Source organism: Dipteris shenzhenensis, chromosome 17 (assembly GCF_047967505.1).
Source record: "Dipteris shenzhenensis isolate YYH24624 ecotype China chromosome 17, Dip_SZ_1.0, whole genome shotgun sequence".
Classification (NCBI taxonomy): domain Eukaryota; kingdom Viridiplantae; phylum Streptophyta; class Polypodiopsida; order Gleicheniales; family Dipteridaceae; genus Dipteris; species Dipteris shenzhenensis.
The window spans coordinates 36,745,595-36,762,305 of record NC_141612.1 but is presented as its reverse complement, the minus strand read 5'-3'; positions in this window follow the sequence as shown (position 1 = coordinate 36,762,305).

Here is a 16,711-nt window from a genome sequence, read left to right as displayed (position 1 = left end):
CTCCTTCGGCGTGCTTGCATCCTGAATATGCATAATCATAGAATCTGAAATACTGATAGACAGCCAGTACATAACTTTTCTGGCTCTCTCATGCCATCCTTCAAATGCCTGCAACTCCTGTTAATTGGGAACATTAGGAATAACTAGTTCTTGTTCAGCTCCAGAAATGAACTCCCAATAGCGTTTTCCCTTACGGAAATTTGTCATTCTAAACTTCTATGCTTGGAAGTTGTTCTTGTTAAGCTTTTCAGTGACAATCTATGAAAGAGCATCAGATGCCATTACAAAACACTGCAAAATATTATGTCACTGCACAAAACACAACTTCTGCCTCACAAGGGCAAATCTGCAAAACTGACGAGAGTGGTATTTGACCACACAGTCACTTCCTAGTGACGATTATGCATCAACAGGAAATAAGAATGATTATGTCACTCCCAATCTCTCTGCGCACAGGCATACGATGTGATTTTTGCGATAACTTTTCACCGACCTGTAGAACAGTGGTCGCACAGTAAAAACAGGGCACTTTCCTAAGTGCCTGCGAAAAACTTCCACCACCAAAACGGGCCCCGAAACGGTGAATCAAAAAAATAATTTCACCAAGGGCTTTGCCCTTACCCGTAGCATATACTGCCCTCTCGTCACATCGCGAAGGGCATCCCAATCTGAGACAGTGCACTCTTGCACTTTTTGGCTGTGCTACCTGCAGAGATTTGCTCCCAAACTCGAAAAAAAAGGAAAGCAACATTGATCCTCTTACTAGGACACCACAAACTTGGTTTGCTTTCTTGAGCTCCTTACCACGAACCGAGCTCTGATACCGTGTGAAGAGAGTGGGAGAAAAGCAAGGAGTCTCACTTGCAGCTTTCTCACATACACAATGGGGGAATATACACAAAGGTGGAGGTTGAAAACAGTTTTCCTCTTCTTAGTTGTGAAAGCCAAAAGAACTCTAAGTACAAAAGAATAGGTGAACCCTATATGTGGGTCTCAAACCAAACTCAGCTAACTAAGGTGGCATACTAACTGAGCCACTAACTAGAGTACATAAAGATAGCTGTCATCCAGCTATTATTCATGGGTGGTGTACGAACCGCATCTGCAGCTAACAAGTCAGTGACAAACATGCACAATGGTCACCCTGGCATATCACAAGTGGAGCTCGATATCTCAATAGAATACATGTGGACATGGCAAGGGCCCTCTCACTTTCAGAGCATGAACCAAGAATCTTTACTTTATTTGAATTGATTGCTTTCGATTTCTTGATGTAGGCCTTGGAAACTGATTGGGGTGGATACTTCTCTTTCACAAAAGGAAGACCAATTTTATGCTAAATGTTGACAATAAATTGGAACATCCAAGTGGCTCATCACATAGTGTTTTTTACATCTAAATAGTCAAGAAATCAAGCAATCATGCTCACATAGTATCAAACAATCTACATGTACACCGAATTATCACCCTCCTCATATAAAATTTAAGAAATGGGCATCAAATGAGCTATTGGAACAAACGTTGAATGCATTGAAAAGCTCTCCTCATCATGGTCCATTTCGAAGGCAACAAAGCATGTATACTTCCAATCTCTAATGGTTGTGGTGACACATTTCATTGGTACCTGATTACCAAATTGTTCAATGTAACAGGAATTTGAGACGGAAGCAGGAATAAGTGGCATCCAAACAAGTCCAAGTGCTACATCTGCAAAGGAAAAATATTATTTAACTGATATCACATGCATTCCACGATATACTCTAGGAATTTAGAGAGAGAAACTATATACTCTAGGAAATTAGAGAAAGAAACTACATTAAAAGAGTGGTAAATTAAGATCATTTTGTACTCACCATTGATACGGATCCGACAATCTACAAAAATAAGAGGTAATCCATACGTGAGCGGCACTATAGACCCTTTGGTTGATGTATTGCAAGAAGCAAAAGAGCTTCACTTTCCTATCACATGCAGTTGTCCATCAACCTTTGATCTCTCTCTCTTTCTTGATATGATTTCAACTAAGCTACCTATTGCTTGATTTGGGTATTTCATGTGCTTTATGTCACCTACTGAATATATTAGGAATCAAAGGTTGAATAACATGGAAAATTTATATCAGTCCATGGCCAGTGCATAAAGTTGTATGTTCAGCTGCTGGCAAACATGATTGTAAGACTTTTTGAGCCTATGAGCAATCCTTAAATGGGTTTGAAACTACAAGGTCAAGAGATCTAGGGATATTACAAAAAGTAGAAGACAAAAATGGTGGTCAAGATTGCATTGGATAAGAAGGTAGCAACTGGAATCGATGTGTAGGATACCAATATGAGAAGGTGGGCTACATGATGTGAATGATGACATACAGATGAGCAAAGTCATGGAGCCATGGCATGGACATAATGAAACTATGGGCAGACTAGAGCAAGAAGATGAAATTTTAGGTTGAGGAATGCTATGAATGAATGGAGAAATCAACCAAGAAAAGATGATTTTAGTGTAGAGAAGTGCCAAAGGATTTTAGTAAATTTGATGGAGATAGCAAGCAACATGTTGTAGCAACATGCAGGTGCCACATTATCTATTTATGTACTTCCTTAAGGAAGAGTTTCCAACTGAGCATTGAAGAGAAGCCACATGGAGGGAGACGAGGGAGCTAAAATGGAAGGAGAAAGCTACTACGTGGAAGTTTTGGAGGTAGAGGAGAGAGTGGGAGGGAGAGGAGAGGTGAGAGTGGTTGCATTTAATGAGTCGATGGGCCACCAAATTTAAATGGAACATCCACCCCAAGAGCTAATGCCAATCCAAGGGTGAGCATGAAGCACCCATTCCTCACCGTTGGATCAAAGGCCTCTATATCCAAAAACCACCATTGGCCCACAAAGGTGCATTAACTACACTTTGAGCTGCTCACGCATGCTACTGCCACTTGGAGTTGCAGGTGCTCAGAGCTTTGGATCAAAGGCCTCCATCTAAGTGAACATGCATAAATAGCACTAGGAGCTGCCATGTCTATATCTTGCACATGGTACTACCACCTAGAGTTGAGGATGCTTAGAGCCCAAGCTTAGAGCCCAGTTGTAGCAACATGATCGGCACTACACCCTTGGATTCCATCAACATCCAAGGGCCCTTCAAGTATGCAAATTGACACACGAATCCAAATCTATCTTTGAACCTTGCGACCTACCATGAAGGATGAGGAGAAGTAGAATGAGAGCAACCAAGGCTGCGATTCTCCCACTAATAGCAAAAAAACTCCTCATATATGAATCTTGCATCTAAGAAGGTTTCCAGTTATTCATAGACTATGGTGCCATTTTGGATTTGTTTTATATGGTCCACATACCTTAGGGTGGGAACCTTTCCTAATAGGTATCGTGTGTACTATCACTTCTCATGAAATTTCTTTCATTTCCTTGTATGACCATGCTAGGCAATCTCGGTATTCTATGAGGAGTGCTTTAGCTTTGTTTGACCTTCTTGTGTGAGTTATTTCCCAATGAATACCAATTTCTCTTCCTTCCCTTCAAGGGCGAGGTTTATCGTTCTAGTTTTGGATTGTCCCCCATAAATTGGAGTCTCTCCAATGTTATTAGTTTCTTGCACATTAGATTCTCCTACTGGTCTTGGCATTGCTATGGGGACCCTACTACTAGTGTAGTTCTTGAGGTACTCTAGTACTTCATGAAGATCATCCTCTCATAGTGTTGAACTAGCCATACATGGGCTACCTGACCATCGTAATCTGAGGTGTCCATGAACACATGAAATGTCTTTTTCCAATGTGGAGGAATCGAAATGGGTGCCCGGGAAATTTTCACCTTCAACTCTCGATAAGCCTTCTCACATTCTGCAGACCACATGAAGGCTCTAGGCTTAACATGAGCCAATGCATTCAGAGGTATTTCCATGTGTGCCGTGGCGGCCATGCCATCGTATCTGTCTTTAAAATTGTAGGCATTCTTTCAGATTGACTATGTTGGAGCTTTCATGATTGCTGCCACTTTGTCAAGGTCCACTACTATACCTTCGGTGCGATAACATGCTCCAACAGACGACCACTTTAGACCACGAATTCACACTTCATTGGATTCAGGTTGAATGACACCTCCCAACAGCATTGAAAACAAAGCTGCAAGTGTTCTAAGTGGTTGGCTTTGGATCCGAACACACCAAGGTTGTCCAGGAAGATTCTCATGAAGTCTGTTAAATAGTCCGCAAAGATCTCCTTCATGGCACACTGGAAGGTAGATGGTGTATTTCGCACTCCAAATCACGTGACTATGCATACATACACTCCCCATGCCATGATGAATGTGTTCTTTGGCTGGCCCTCTAGTGCCATTCGAATCTGCTTGTAGCCATTGTATTCATCAACAAAGGGTAGGCTTCATGCTCTGCCACTTTATCTCGCATTGAATCCATATAAGGGAGCAGAAATAGCTTTGGTATAGTAGTAGCGTGTTGAATTTGCGGTAGTCGACAGAGATCTGCAGCTTTTTATTTTTCTTTGGCACGATAATGATTGGAGAAATCCACTATGGGTCCTCAATCAATGCAATGAATCCTCTACTTGTAGGAGCTGCTCTAGTTCAATTTTCACTTGCTTTGCCACATATGGATTCATGCAGTATTGGTGCATTTTAGTGGGCATGGCATATTTCTTCAAATTAATGCGTTCATGGTAAAATTTTGGGTCAAGCCTCGAATATTGTAATAATCCCAAGCGAACACATCCACAAACTTTGTCAGCAATGCCACTAACTCCTTTTTGAATTTCTCTTCTAGGAGTATGTTGATCTTCACTGGCTTGGAAATCCCATCAGTGCCTAGGAACACCATCTCCAATGTATCCTCCTGCACTTGTGTCACTCGCATCATGCACTCCTCAAACTTCCATTCTTGTTCTAGGACATCCTTCATATCCATATCCATCATAGTAAATAAGTCCTCCATTGGTTCCATATGTGGCAGCTGCTGCAGTATCATGGGACTAGCAATCCATGGTCCTAGCAAGCAGTATTGTGTAGAGATTTCCATGACATCGATCGTAAACAATGGCACCATGTTCAAGTTGCTACGTAGGAATTCCTCTTCTTCACCGTCCTTTAGGCCATCTACCATATTCACTGTCTCTGCCAATATTGGTCGCACCGCCCCCTCGAGCACACTGACCACTTTCTTTGGCATGCAAATCTTGTTTTTACCCCATCACATCGAAAGAGTGTTGAGGTCCCAGTTCTATTTGACCTTGGCTTGCTGCAACCAAGGGCGTCCCAAAAGAAAGTTGTACTCCGAGTGAGGCGCCTCCATATATTGAACACGATGAACGACACTATGAAGTCAATATCAGCAAGCTCCCATTGGATCCTGCCCATTTTCTTGCATGTTTGTAGGGTGATGATGTTTACCCCAGATCCTCCATCGATCAGCACTTGTGAAAAACTTTGTCCTTTTATGCTCGTGGAGATGACCAGTATCCTCTTATCTGTGAGAGGAATTACTGCCACAACTGGCACTGATGCGGCATGAGAAGCATCCACCTCGGGTAACAGTGGCACTCCGGTCAACGTCGTCTGTATGAGTGTTTTATATATTTGCAGCACCAACTACAACAACCATCCCAAAACCAGTTCTAAATTGGCACCTCCAAAAGGTCTTCCACTCCGTCTTCATTTATTTGGGAAAGTATCCATTCCAGCTGCGCGTCCACCATCGTTGTTCCACTGAATCTTGGTTTTGGAATCATCTTAGAAATCCTGGTATGAACTCTTTCCTAGACTGGTTCTTGCATCACTGCAGGGCATCGTGCTACCTCAAACTGCACTTTTCAGAGTTTCTCTCTGGTAATCTTAAGGTAGATGTTGGCTCATCTTCCGTTGGGGCTGCTTCTTGAGCTCAATGCTTGCCATCATACCACTTCTTGAATAGGCCACTAAAGTAATGCTGGTTTCTTCCCTGCTTTGCTTTGCATCACTCTGCCTCAACAAGTTACAACATTAATATCTAGCGCAATGGCTGGGTCATCTTCCACAGTCTGTACCATTGATGTGCTGGGCATCTTACCCACCATCTTCTAAGGTTCCAGTTTCTGGCGATCCCATTCTTGAGCCTCGGGACACTTAGGATGCCTTGAGATTCAAAAAGGGACAGTTTTTAGACTTTTGGGGATTTCAATGGGTTTTGAGGTCACAATGAAACAGAGGTTAGACTGGGTAATGGATAGATTTCACAAAAAGCTAGACAAATGGAGAAGCTTTCAAGACAAATTTCTTTTGAGGTTCCTCCTGAAGAAGATGCACCACCATTTCTCTGCTCTTCAGAAATTAGAAGAGCAATCAACTCCTCAAAATCAGGAAATTTTTCACGGGCGGCAATGGATGTCCGGAACTGTGCATAATCCTTTCCTAGACCATTCAAGGTCACAGAAACTAAATCGTCATCATCCACTGGCGACCCAATGGAAGCAAGTGCATCCGCAATTTTCTTCACCTTCATGTGGTAGTCATTGATGCTCATATTTTCTCTCTGTACATTGTGCAGCTCCTGCTTGAGCTGCATTTTCCTGGCCTGCGTATTTGTGCTGTACATTTTAGCTAAAGTATCCCATGCCACCTTTGGCGTACTTGCATCCTGAATATGCACAATCATTGAATCTGAAATACTGATAGACAGCCAGTACATAACTTTTCTGGCTCTCTCATGCCATCCTTTAAATGCCTGCATTTCCTGTTGATTGGGAACATTAGGAAGAACTGGTTCTTCTTCATTTCCTGTAATGAACTCCCAGTAGCCTTTTCCCATAAGGAAATTCGTCATTCTAAACTTCCATGCTTGGAAGTTGTTCTTGTCAAGCTTTTCAGTGACAATCTGTGAAAGAGAATCAGACGCCATTACAGAACACTGCAAAATATTCTGTCACTGCAAAAAACACAGCTTCTGCCTCACAAGGGCAAATCTGCAAACCTGACGAAAGTGGTTTTTGACCACACAGTCATTCCTAGTGACGATTTTGCATCAACAGGCAATAAGGATGATTCTGCAACTCCCAATATCTTTGCGCACAGGCATACGATGCAATTTCTGCGGCAACTTTTCACCGACCTGCAAAACAATGGTCGCACAGCCCAAACAGGGCCTTTTTCTGAGTGCCTGCGGAGAACTTCCGCCTCCAAAACGGGCCCCGAAATGACCTCGAATCAGAAAAATAAAGTCACCGACCATATAATGCCCTCTCCCGTAGCATATAATGCCCTCTCGCCACACCGCGAAGGGCGTCTCAATCTGAGATAGTGCACTCTTGCACTTCCGGTTGTGCTACCTGCAGAGATTTGCTCCCAAACTCGAAAAAGGAAAGCAACACTGGTCCTCTTACCAGGACACTGCGAACTTGGTTTGCTTTCTTGAGCTCCTTACCACGAACAAGGCTCTGATACCATGTGAAGATAGTGGGAGAGAGGGAAGGAGTCTCACTTGAGGCTTTTTCACAAGCACAATGGGGGAATACACACAAAGGTGGAGGCTGAAAACAGTTTTCCTCTTCTTAGTTGTGAAAGCCAAAAGAACTCTAGTACAAAGAAATAGAAGAACCCTATATGTGGGTCTCAAACCAAACTCAACTAACTAAGGTGGCATACTAACTGAGCCACGAACTAGTGTAGATAAGGATAGCTGTCATCTAGCTATTATTCGTGGGCGGTGTACCAACCGCATCTGTAGCTAACAAGTCGGTGACATAAATGCACAACGGTCACCCTGGCATATCGCGAGTGGAGCTCGATATCTCAACACTCAGTGAGCTTATCTAAGTTCCCCATCACTACACATCTCATTTTTTCTCACAAGTTGCTATGTTCTTTGGTTGTTCATGAGTTTCTCATCCTTTAGGCTACCAATAGTGTTTGTTCTTGAATCTAACCTCCTTTATGGTAAATACAAGCTACCTAAAGTCTTTCTTTAACTAGATAAAGAACTCATGATTCGTCCACAATATTGCCTTCATCAAGGCTGCACCCTCTTTCTTTTCTCCATGGGTTGATCATTGAACTTCTACAAGATTACACACCTACACTAGCTGGCCATATTTCTCTCAAATTATCCATATTTTCCTTGCCTCAATTAGTACATATACTCCACTATCATGCTTCTAGTCCAAGAGGCTACAAGGGTTGCACCCTTGTACCATTATTGCTAATTTGGAATATAATCTCGATTTTATGATGTTAGCACTTTTAAAAAGGAGATTAAGGAAGTAGGAAAGTTTTTGAGACAAGACGCGACATCAAGTCCTCCTATAAATATCCCGAGAAGGGAAAGGGGGGGGACTATGTAAATATCCCCAAAAGGGAAAAGGGGGGGGAGGGGAGGCACTATGTTAAAACCCCATATAGCACGTGCGATCAAGGAGTAATTTAAAAAAACCCTATCTACAAATTTTTATAACCTATATACACCCCTTCTGTAAAGTATCCCTTATGTATGATTTTTTTTACTTTTTTAATTGAAAAAACCCTTGTGTCTATATTTTATGTAGCTCCACAAAGATATTAAAACCCTTCTATTGATTGCACGTGCTATGTTATAAATTGCTTAGTGGCCCTCCTAGGTAAATATCAAGGGTAGTGCTTTTGTTTGTTTGATTGGACAAAAATTAGTACTTTCTAGAAACAAAGTCCCAACAAATACATGTACATATAAGAATTGCTTGCATGAGCTTATGAATTCTCTCTTCAATAACATATAATGAGCTAGACTACGATCACATGATTGATGTTATTATTTTCCTTTGACTTTAGATAACTGTGGACAGAATACCTTTTTCGTATGAAGGAGCCTTTGGCAATCACTATCCTTGTGTGTATCATGCTGTTTTGAGGACTTTTCTTATTGTGTGTCTCACTTTTGAAACTTTCTTGGGCAGCTTTACTATTGTTATATATCATGCAAGTTTGGTTCAAAGAAAGTGCATATGTATAACCTTTCATGTTTTACTGCATATGGCTGAAATTGTACAACGTTTAATGAGCATAAAAGAAAAAGAGAGAAAGCATAAGCTTGTGCTTATGCATGAGCATATGCTCATGCATAAGCATAGGTAAATACATATGCTTATGAAAAGAGATTGAGAGAGGGGAAAAGAGGAAAAGAGATTGAAAGAGGAGAAAAAGAACAAGGAAAAAGAGCATAAACATAAGAGTAGGAAGAGGGGATGAAAGAGGGATAAAAGAAGAGGGAAAAGGAGCATAAACATAAGAGAAGGAAGAGGGGAAAAGAGATTGAAAGAGGGAAAAAAGAAGAGAAGGAAAGGAGAGGGAAAAAAGAGATTGAAAGAGGGGATAAAGAAGAGGGAGAAAGAAGAGAAGGAAGAGAGGAAGAGAGGGAAAGAAGAGGGAATAGGGGAAGAGAGGGGAAGAGAGGATTCCTACACCCATCACTATAGCTAGCACTTAAGGCGCTAGCTGCAGGCCAATGCAAATAACAAAAATAACAAAAGGAAAAAAAAGGAAGGACTTTCTTACTTGGAATAGTCCCGCTCGGTGTTTTGTGGACTGGCCCTACAAAAGAGAGGAAACATACCATTTTTCAAATAACTAGTTAGAGGAAGGAGGAGTTTAGAGAAGCAACTTCTCAAAAGGATTGGATTGAGGAGACAAGCATAAGCCTACAAACAAGGAGAAAGCATAAGCCTACAAACAAGGAGAAAGAGGAGGAAGAGAAATACCAAAAAGAGAAGAGATGAGTCCTCTGTCTTGCACAAAATCTCGTTTTTTGTCTTTAACCCTTGAAAATCAAGCATGAAAACTAGCACATAGCCTTAGCAATACAAGGAGAGATATGCTTCAATACTCACAAATCAAAATCTCACAAAAAACGAACCTACATTACTTAAAGAGACTCACCTTCTTGAAAAACTTCTTTTCACACAAGCAAAGAGGGAGAAGGGTGGAGAGGGAGCACAAGTGTTAGGAGAGGGGCTGAGTAGTGGTAAGGAGTGGAGAATAGAGAGGAGGAAAGCAAGGTCATCGACCGAATATAAGATGGGAGGAGAGATTTTTGCTTTTCCCGCAATAGAGATGCTAAAGAAAGTGTCGCACGGGGTTTCGGGTTTAAGCCCCCAGCGTCGCTATATAGCAACACTTATATCCAAAAAGCGTCACTATATAGCGATGGAACAAAGAAAGCATCGCTATATAGCGATGGAATAGAGCAAAAGTCGCTATATAGCGATGGTTCACTTATTGTTAGAAAAGAGAAAAGAAGCTCATGGGTGGCTATTTTTTGGATCTTATTAGATTTCCTTGCAACTCATGTTGTGATTTTGGAAGTGTGCAGATGGAAGGGATGAGTGGAAGCTTGTCAGATGATGCACCAATGCCCGGGAGCACAGAGTGGTTGTATTGTCATTGCACTCATTGCAAGCGAGAAGTACGACATCAACGTCATATTATCATGCGCCACTTGTGGATGTATGGGGAGGAGCCCGAACCAGTACCCACCATTGGTGTTGCACGTGGTGATGGATTATTGGTAAGTCAATGCTATTTGAGTTCATGGTTAATATTGGATACCATTATGACACGAAACTTTCAGACAATATCTTATATTTACACAAAATCTTGAAACAAGATGAAGAGGGTAACGAGGGTGCGCATATACCTTCACACTTTGAGCAAGACTATAGTCTCTCGGATGATGACGAGGGTATGGTGGACATGATGGATTCTATTTTTAGGGGCACTACATCACATGTACACGTGATGCCAGAGTTTGAGGTCAAAATGCAAGAGTTGTAGTCAACACAATTGTACGAGGGTGCTAGGATGTCTAAACTACGGGCTTGTCTCTCAATCTTGAATCTGCAAGCAAAGTATGGGTGGTTGGATACAAGTGTCTCAGCCTTAATGAGGTTAGCTCCTGCACTAATTTGACTCATTATTTGGATATTGTTTATTTTGAGAGTCATCATGTATGTTTGAGAATCATCATTATTCGAAGCCTTTGTATCCCCACTTTTTCTCTCTTTTATCCCTACTTTTTCTCTTTTTCCCTTATCTCCACTCTTTTTCTCTCTTATCTCCTCTCTTTACTCCTTTTTCTCCTATCTTTTCCTCTCTTTTCTCCTCTATTTCCTCCCACGTGAAGCTTCAATAGCCTACTATTGAGCAAACAGATACAGACTTTTGTCACTCTAATTCAAAGAATGCAGGAGTCTGTAAATGTTTACTCAATGTCAGGTTGTAAGATTCTAAGCTTGCTCAATATCTTACAGGGATTCTATGCTATAGGATTAGTGTACCGAATCATCATTATTCGAAGCCTATGTATGTTTGAATTGTGATAGGTTGCTCCAGAAGATGTTGCCTACACCAGATACCATGCTCGCATCAAGAGATGAAGCGAAGAAGATGCTAACAACGGTGGGTATGGATTATGATACCATCCATGCTTGCCATAATGACTGTATTCTTTTCGTCGTGAGCATGGAGATTTGGCTAGTTGTTCGAAGTGTGGGGCAGAACGATATAGAGATGACTTGTAGGGTGAGCAGATACCAGTAAAGGTCTTGAGACACTTTTCCATCATTGCAAGAATACAGCACATGGATGCAAATCCATAGCGGAGTTGATGATGGCATGCATCTCATCGATCCACTGATGACACATTGAGGATTCCCGCAAATTGTGCAGCTTGGAAGCACATAGACAATCAGTGGCCAGACGGCGTGAATCCTTTCGGGTTACGCTCGACATCTTGGTGGACATGGCCCATAGTCTTGGTGAATTACAATATCCCACCATGGATAACAATAAAGAAGGGACACCTCATGCTTGCACTACTTGTGCCAGGGAAGTACAAGGCCAAAAATATGGACGTGTACATGGCACCTTTGATAGAGGAGTTACAGATCTTATGGAGAGGAGTGCGGGTCTTTGATATTTTCAGAGCTCCTAGACATACCAATGTTATTTTGGTCAGGGGTATCTTGATGTGGACCATGCATGACTACCCAGGATATGGAGCGTGCGCAGGTATGTGGTTGTGTCTTTACATGTATAATATAGGATTATGCTTTTATCACTCTCTTTCGTACGCATGTCTTATACTAATACATTCATGCACACATGCAGGACTTGTTACAAGTGGGTACAATGCTTGTCCTTTTTGTGGACCGTGTTTGAAATCGCTTGCACGATACTCCAAACATATGAGAAAAAATGTTTATGAAGGTCATGCTCGATACCTTTCGCTGGACCATCTCGCGCATGGAGGTCAGCTTGATCCACCAACACCATATTTGAAGGCAAGTGACTAGATTCAGGCTTGGAGGGCGAATGGAGAGGAACCTCTTCCTAGTATGAAGAGGCTATCGATCTTTCACAAGTTTCCTTGTTGGGGTCAACTACAAATCAATCATCTCTTGGATCCCATGCATATCTTCAAGAATGTGGGAGCTACTATTTGGGAACACTTGGTTGGTTCCAAAGACTCGAGAGGAGTGTGAGAAGACTTGCGTGCTATGAATAGGATGTCTCATTTGTGGCCCCAAGTGCATGCTTCGGGAAAAGTTATCCTCCCGAAAGCAACATGGATCCTCTCTATGAGGGAGGAGGCAGCGGTCAAGGCAGACATTGCCTCTTTTCAAACACCGACAGGGTACATGCATTGCTTGAAAGGAGCATTTTCAAAGGACAATAAGCTTAGTGGGCTCAAGTCCCATGATTGGCACAAGGTCTTACAGGTATTTTAAGTAGAATTAGTGTACCGATAATCGTGATGCGTTAGCATAATTATTATTATGTTATATTATTGACATGACTTCTTTGTTGCTTTGATAGTTCATCCTCCCAATTACAATAAAAGGGTGCTTACAAGAAGATGTTAGAAATGCTATATTCAAGATCTGTGGTATTGTGAGGTATGCTTACTATAAAATCGCATTGATTGCATTTTCTTCAATTTAAACTGAATAATCTGTAGACTGATTATGAATATATCTTACATGGGCATGTGAAATAGGTGGATATCTCAAAAAGAGATCTCCATATCGAGCATCGAGAAGGCTAGGGTGGAATCCATCGAAGCCGTATGCTTGCTTGAGAAGCACTTTCCCTCGAGCATTATGACAACTCAAGTCCACTTGCTTGTGCACATAGTTGATGAGGTGGCCATTGCAGGTACCATTCATAGTCGGTGGATGTTTTTTCTCGAGCGGCTTATAAAAACTTTGAAGGGATTTGTAAGACAAAGAGGAAGACCAGAAGTAAGCATGGCAGAGGGCTGGCTTGTGCAAGAGTCATTAGTATATATCACGGAGTTTCTTACATCCACGAATCACAATATGCCGCAAGCTTAGCATAACAAGGATGATGATCGCATTGTTGGCGAGGATCCCTAAGGAAAAGGGATTGAAAGAAAGATGAGTGAAGAGCAAATGGAGAAATTCAATAAGTTTTGTATCCTCAATAGCAAGGAGATGTAGAAGTGGATTGAGAGATATGAAGCGGCCAAAGAAGAAAGAATAAATGCAAGGACATGATTCAGAGTAATGTAGAGGCGATTGCAACCATATCCACGGGATCTAGCTCTTCTCTTCACTCACATGTCACTTGATTGGCTATAACTAGCTCTACGTAAAACCGAACGCGATGGAGAGACAATAAACGAGCATGAGCGAGAGTTATGATCTGGATGTATGATGCATGTAAGTTTCTTACCTCTTGACATAATTAAGTAATTATTTGTGGCAATATACGCTATAAAATAGATGCGTCTTCATTGCTTTAATGATGCTCTTTTACAGTATAAAAAGTACAGTGCATTATGGTCATATGGATGACATTTTCACGTGGAATGCATCGATTCAAAGAGAGTCACTTATGATTGTGGAGTGATGGCTAACTTCGCATAAGATAGCCAAGCAAGTGCTTCAGATACCAATCTTCTCTCCTCACAGTTGGATTAATGTGAGACCATACGCGAAATCTATGAAGTTGATTTCAGACAATTTAGTATTTTCATTCTTGATGTAAAATGGTTTAAAACTATTTACAACGGTCCCCATGCGACAGTGAGAAAAGACAATAGTAGTTTCTTTGCAATAGACTCCACCAAACTTTGGACCGATGAAAGTGATACTTTTGTTCTTCCCAAGCACTGTGAGCAGGTGCATACTAATGATTTAATTAATCGAAGCTTTCGTTTTTAAAGATCCATTGATACATGTACTTAAGCGTAATTTCATATATATAATTGATGGCATTTGGCACCCATCTTCAATATAGGTGGTTTTTCATCCGGATCGTTTTGATCCAAGATGGTGGTACGTGATCCAAGTTGCACCACAAAATAAGCAAATTTTTGAAGATAGAGAGGTGGATATGGAGATGCCACTACCAATGCCGGATCTAATTGATCCAAATGAATCTAGCGAAGAAGATGATCACAATATGAGCCAAGAGGAAGATGCGCATAATGACATCGTACAGGAGGAAGATGGAGATCATGATATTGAGGAAGAAGACGACGATCATCAAGAATCACCACACTTTATTGAAGATGATGATCAAGTACTCTTAGGTAAATGTACAATGCTAGAGTACGATGATGATATGGGAGATCAACTCGGTATAGAGTTAGAGATAGACTTGTTTGGCGTGTTAGACTTGGCTCAGGATGAAACCGTTGATGTAAATGCTCTTCATTGATTTTTTCATCTCAAACTTGGACATGAATAGATGAGCTTCAAAGTCTTGATGTACATGCTCTCGTACTTTTATTCTCTCAAAAGATCAAACATGTATGAAAATTTAAAAAAAATTGTAATCGGGAAAAAGTATCTTTTAAGGTTAGTATGGGAAAAAAAACTCTCTGTAAAATGTCGCTATAGAAAACTGTCTTAGTGTCGTTATATAACAACCATTACCAATCTGATAAAAGTCACTATATAGCGATGTTTGACTAAAGTCGCTATATAGCGACCCTTAACAAACCCTGCTTCCAATATCGATGATTAGCGCCCCACGCATGCTAAACATTGGTACTTAAGCATCACAATAGGATCCGTGTGTAGTATTGAAAGTAATCATAAAAATATGTGTCATACTTGTCCTTAGACACTTGGGCTTGCAAAATCTAAAAAAACTTGTTCTAATTAAGAAGTATGGCCATTTAATCTAAAACCTTGCAAGATAGCTTGAAATTTCAGTGTTAGGTTGACCTTAAAACTTTAGGTAGAACTCAAAGTAATAGGTGCGAGTTACAAGCCATGATAATTCCAAGTTTTTGCAAGATATAAGCTATTATGGAAAATAATCGAAACCCCAGAATACTTTATGAACTCTTTTGAATAATTCTAGGAAGTGGATGAGCTAACAAGACATAAAATTATCCTATGACATTTTTATGTCCTTCTACCAAACTAGTGTTAACTCTAGGCATATCAAACCTCTCTCTCTCTCTCTCTCTCTCTCTCTCTCTCTCTCTCTCTCTCATTTTTGGACTTTCCCTGTTGTGTAGGAGATGTGCATAAAAGTCTTTCCAATAGCTCCCTCTCTTGCTGTGACACATTGATGGATCTAGGTGTACTCATCAATTGGGCAAAATTTCACCCCTGAAGCATGGGCATAACAAACCCTTCCTTCTCTCTCTCTCTCTCTCTCTCTCTCTCTCTCTCTCTCTCTTTTCTCTCTCTTTATCTTTTTTGGACTTTCCCCATGGCCTTTTTTTTTTGGCCTCATTGTGGCTTTCTTGAAAGTTGGTCATTTGATTTGAAATTTTATTTCTTGAAATTGAAGATCCCACCTTGAGACCAAGTGTAGCGGGTCTCTAACCCATCATAGATGGATCATGCTACTCATACACTTTTGATAGCCCATGTCAACATAGCTTAAAAGCCTTAAATCTAAGTGAATCACTAACACTTCATCCCTCTTATATCACTAATTCAAGACCTAGTGCTCACAGAAAACATTTTACTCAATTAATCACAAAAAATTGGGATTTCAAAAATTTGAAGGTTTTTCTTGAGAATTCGTAGATGTTTTAGCTAAACTATAACCAAATTGCCTAAATTTTTGAAAATTTTAGATATTTGAGAAAATATTTTAAACAGGTTAAAAAGAATATGTTGCAACTTCATTGCTAGAAATAACTATATTTGACTTTAATACAAGCCAGCTCTAACACTCGATCCATGCATTATGATGCCAGTAATCAAATTCGACTTTGAATAAATCCAAGAGGGCTTTATTGAAAAGTGAGTCATGAAGGGATAGTAGCCTGGACTACCTTATGGATTCGACACTTATATACTTATTTTTGTAACCCTACTAGAGGTTTTGGTTATAATAATACATTTGAATTAAAACTTAATTTGAGTTCTTAAACTATTTATTGTTCATATCTCAATCATTTCTAGTTAATGTTTTTAAGCTATTCTAAGTGACATGGGTAAGTCAAGTAAACCACTACAAGGCATAGGACATTTTCCGACGAAAATACCGATGCTTTTTACATTAAAATTTATTTTTTTCACGGGTGCAAACGTCGCTATAAGAGTCGATAAAAGCATCGAAAAAGAACCGTTGCTATACAGCGACGATGATAAATGTCGCTATATAGCGACACTGGTAAATGTCGCTATATAGCGACGATTAACAGAACTTTAAAAAAAGGATTAGTGGGGCTAAACAGGGCTTGCTATGGCCCT